Consider the following 5,177-nt stretch of genomic DNA (forward strand, 5'->3'; position numbering starts at 1 on the left):
CAGTTTGATGTGGAGGTGGATGAGCAATCACTGTAGGTTCTTGAGCAGTGGGGAAACATGGACTGAAGGGTATTTGTAGAAAAATGATCCGGGCAGCAGGCTGAAGTATGGACTGGATTGGGGAGAGACAGGAGACATGGAGGTCAGCAAAGAGACTGATGCAGTAATCAAGGAGGGGTAAGTTAAGTGCTTAAGTTAAGGTGGTAGCAGTTTGGATGGTGAGGAAAGGGGAGATTTTAGTGATGTTGAATCATCAGAAGAAGCAGCACGGCTTAGTGGAAAGACCATGGGCCTAGGAGTTGGAAGGATCTGGGTTCTAAATCCAGCTCTGCTACTTAATAATAATAACGGTAATAACGGTATTTATTAAGCACTTACAATGTGCAAAGCACTGTTCTAAGTGTTGGGGGAATACAAGGTGATCAGGTTGTCCCACGTGGGGCTCCATTTTACAGATGAGGGAACTGAGGCACAGAGAAGTGAAGTGACTTGCCCAAAGTCACACAGCTGACAATTGGTGGATCTGGGATTTGAACCCATGACCTCTGACTCCAAAGCCCGGGCTCTTTCCACTGAGCCACGCTGCTTCTCTGCTACTTGTCTGTTAAGTGACCTTGGGCAAGTAACTTCACTTCCCTGTGCCTCAGTTACCTCATCTGTAAAATGAGAATGTGAACCTCATGTGGGACAGGGAATGTGTCCAACCTGATTAACTTGTGTCTACCCTAGCACTTAGATAGTACTTGGCATGTAGCAAGCACTTAAGTACTGTAATTATTGTTACAGGATTTGGTGACAGATTGAATATGTTGGTTAAATAATAAATAAATAAATAATGATGACGGCATTTGTTAAGCGCTTGCTATGCGCGAAGCACTGTTCTAAGCACAGGGGGATGCAAGGTGATCAGGTTTTCCCACGTGGGGCTCACAGTCTTAATCCCCATTTTACAGATGATCTGAGGCTCAGAGAAGTTATGTGACTTGCCCAAAGTCACACAGCAGACATGTGGCAGAGCCGGGATTAGATAAGAGAGAGCAGTCAAGGATAACTCCACGGCTATGGGCTGGTGAGACAGGGATGATGATTGTGCTGTATACAGTGTTGAGAATGTCAAGAGGAGGACAGGGCTTGAGTGGAAAGATAAGGAGTTCTGTTTTGGGTATGTTACTTAAAATTCAGATGTTAGGCAGGACATCAAAGTAGAGGTGGCCAGAAGGCAGGAGGAAATGGGAAACTGCAGAGGAGAAAAATCAAAGATAATCTTCCATCTTCCCACCATAATTCACCATCCACTCCCACTTCAACGTATTTACTTCACTACGCACTTGGACACTCACTCCACCCCTCCCCAATAGCACTTCTGTACAACATGATTAAAATGATTGTTTTCTGTGTATCTCAGAAGCTCAGTGATCTGAGAACGTGTTTTGGTAAAGTGTTTTCGATGCCTGCAATTATGACAAAGATACTATAAATACAGCACATATTTATTTTCAATCCTACATTTATGGTTTCAGTTTTTTGGACATAGAAACATCTCATAAGTAAAACATGAGTAATACTAATAAGGAAGTTAAGAAGTCTGTTTGGAAGTGATTTCCAGACTACGTCGCATGCATACATTGTACTGCTTTAAAATAGGAGCAAGAAAAACATGCAATTTTCCCATCTGTGGGTAAATGTAAATTCAACACTCTAATCTCATGATAAGTCTGAAATCCACAGAAAGATAATTCAGTTCATAACTCTGAATATTTCTCTCGATGGAAATATACATTAGAATATGCTAACTTACAACTTGCTGTGTAATATCTTTGCAGGACAGGACAAGGTTGCTTGCATGTTCTATCCTGCCTCATCGTGTTCAATGTGTTGTGGATGCTAATTAAATTAAATTTCCCAACCAAGTCACCATAACAATAATAATGATGGTATTTAAGCGCTTACTCTGTGCAAAGCACTGTTCTAAGTGCTGAGCACAGTTAGACTTCGCTTAAGGGGTTGCATTCTCGGTATGTAATCCAGTTTAATGGTGTTAATTCTGTACATTTAACATATTTCTAACATAGGCAAGTAGTTTTCCACGTTGAAGCTTTCCTTGGTATATCCTGGTGAGAGTTGCATTAGGAAAGAAGGCATAGCCTAGTATCCTCCATTCCAAATATCAGGAGTTTTAGTACATTGTTTTCTGCCATTTTACCAGACGATCCACTTTATAAGAGCATTGCCATGAGTTTAACAGGACGTGAACTAAACGATGCTCTTCATGGTTTAGGAGCTATGCCATCAGTTAGTATGCAAAAAACTGCAAAGACTTGTAACAGCAAAGTAATCTAGGCTAACCAAATCAGGTTTAAATTAAATCATAGTGCACTGAGCATTCCTCTGCCAAATTATAAGTATCTCTGTAGATTGAGTGCAAACTCCTTGAGAGTGTGGACCATGTTTACTTACTCTATTGTACTCTCTCAAGTACTTAGTACAGTGCCTTCTACGCAGTAGATGCTCAATAAATATTATTGACAATCAGATATATGGGCCTAAATTAATGGACTAGAAGGGTCCCAGAATAAAATTTGAAACTGGCTAACATGGAGTTTTGACAACTGTTAAAACGACTTGAAATTGTCTTGGGCACCATTGCAGTTGCATAGTTTTATTCTTATGGCATTTCAACATAACCTAAAGTTGCAAGGTCCAGGAGGATGGGCACAGAATTTGAATTTGTCAGGTGTAGAGGTGTAGATTTATTGTGCACTAAAAGTTGATTTGTGATGTTGATTGGCTTGAGTGTCTAAGAATCTGGATTTTATACATGTTCATAGCCTAGTAAAATTAACTTATTCCTGATAAAATATGTAATTATTGGTTAAACAATAAAGGCATACATGAGAATAAGCAAAGAATTACAAGCTTCTGTATGCAAGAACAGTGTTATTGTTTACACTAAGGAGTAAAGTACATTAGCAATATACCTAAATGTATATTATCTAAAAATGTATTTTTTCTTTTCCTCTATTAAATGCTTATTATGTGCCAAACAATGTACTAAGTCACAGACAGGTACAAGATGATCAGGTGTGTCACACATGGGGCTCGCAGTTTTAATCCCTATTTTACAGTTGAGGTCACTGAGGCAGAGAGAAGCTAAATGACTTGCCCAAGGTCACATAGCAATCAGGTGGCAAACCAAGGGTTGGAACATGGGTCCTCTGACTCCGAGGCCCATCCTCTTTCCACTAGACCATGCTGTTTCTCAATGAGTCTGGCTAAAACAGTGACACATCTCTCACAGTTACTGATACAAATGATTTCATGTATTTCTTATGCTTAGAGTTTTTTGGATGTAAAAAATGTAGATAGTAAAAATTTGATCACACTCATTCTAGTTAATCTAAGTAGTTCCAGCCTGGTAGGAGTCCTTTCCTAAAACCTCTATACTCACACGTCAACAGCATCAAGTGGCTTCATCCTTGGATTCCTAACAAATTGTCTCTCTGTTCTCCCCAAATGGAAACCTGCTCTCCCATTACATCTAGATGTTGGTGAGAAGAGTGTAGTGAATGGAAGGAGATAAGAACAGTGCTTGGCACATAGTAAGCCCCTAACAAATATCATCATTATTATCATCACAAGTAGGGAAAATTAGTAGAGGAATAGTAGAAAAAATATTTGCATATTTTCCCATATTTAATTTGGGGGTATTTTCTTTTTAGGTAGTGCTCTGTGTGCCTGGATTATTACTTTTGGGTTCCTTTCCCTAACACATGGTACAGTGTTCTGCAGAACAAAAGTCAATCGTATTTATCGAACATTTACTGTATGCAGAGCACTGTACAATTTGCTTGGGAAAGTATAACAGACACATTCCTTGTCCACAACGAGCTTACAGTCTAAAGGGGAGGCAGATAGTAATATAAATATACAGATACATACATAAATGTAGTGCTGGGGGAGTGGTGAATAAAGGGAGAAAGTCAGGGTGTGATGGGAGGGAGTGGAAAAAGAAGAAATGAGGGTTTGGTGAAGGAATCCCTCTTAGAGATGTGCCTTCAATGAGCCTTTAAAGGTGGGGAGGGAAATTGTCTGCTGAATATGAAAACGGAGGGCATTCCAGGCCAGAGGCATAATGTGGGCAAAAGATCTACTAACTCTACCAAATGCTGTTGTACTGTTCTCTCCCAAGCTCCTAGTATTGTACTAGGCACACATTAGGTACTCAATGAATATCACTGATTGATAAGGGGCAACCTAAAAATCCAGTATTTATCAAATTAGATTTTTAAAAGCTGAATACACAATTGAATGAGTGGGTTGTAGTACGAGAATAGGAGGTGACGTAGTAGGGGCAAGGTGATTGAATGCTTTAATGAAATCACTAATTATTTGGCAGATGACTGAGTGGGTGGTCATTCATTCATTCATTGTATTTATTGAGTGTTTACTGTGAGCAGAGCACTATATTAAGCGCTTGGGAAGTCCAAGTCGGCATCATATAGAGACAGTCCTTACCCAACAGTGGGATCACAGTCTAGAAGGGGGAGACAGACAACAAAACAAGTAGACAGGTGTCAAAACTATCAGAATAAATAAAATTATAGCTATACGCACATCATTAATAAAATAGAGTAGTAAATATGTTCAAGTAAAATAAATAGAGTAATAAATATGTACAAATATATACAAGTGCTGTGGGGAGGGGAAGGAGGTAGGGTGGGGGCAATAGAGGGGGAGGAGGAGAGGAAAAAGGGGGCTCAGTCTGGGAATAATAATAATAATAGTGATGGCATTTATTAAGCACTTACTATGTGCAAAGCACTGTTCTAATCACTGGGGAGGTTACAAGGTGATCAGGTTGCCCCAAGGGGGGCTCACAGTCTTAATCCCCATTTTACAGATGAGGTCACTGAGGCCCAGAGAAGTGACTTGCCCAAAGTCATACAGCTGACAATTGGCAGAGCCAGGATTTGAACCCATGACCTTTGACTCCAAAGCCTGTGCTTTTTCCACAGAGCCACGCTGCTTCTCTCATGCCACCAGGTAACACACTTATTATGACCCCTTCCCTTTCATCACAGAGAAGGAAAAAACCCCAAGTCTCAAACAACCTTAACCTGCCTTCCGCCTCTGTGGAAGAAATCCTACAAAGCCCAGACAACTACCCAACATCGAGT

This window comes from Tachyglossus aculeatus, chromosome 1 (assembly GCF_015852505.1).
Source record: "Tachyglossus aculeatus isolate mTacAcu1 chromosome 1, mTacAcu1.pri, whole genome shotgun sequence".
NCBI classification, from domain to species: Eukaryota; Metazoa; Chordata; class Mammalia; order Monotremata; family Tachyglossidae; genus Tachyglossus; species Tachyglossus aculeatus.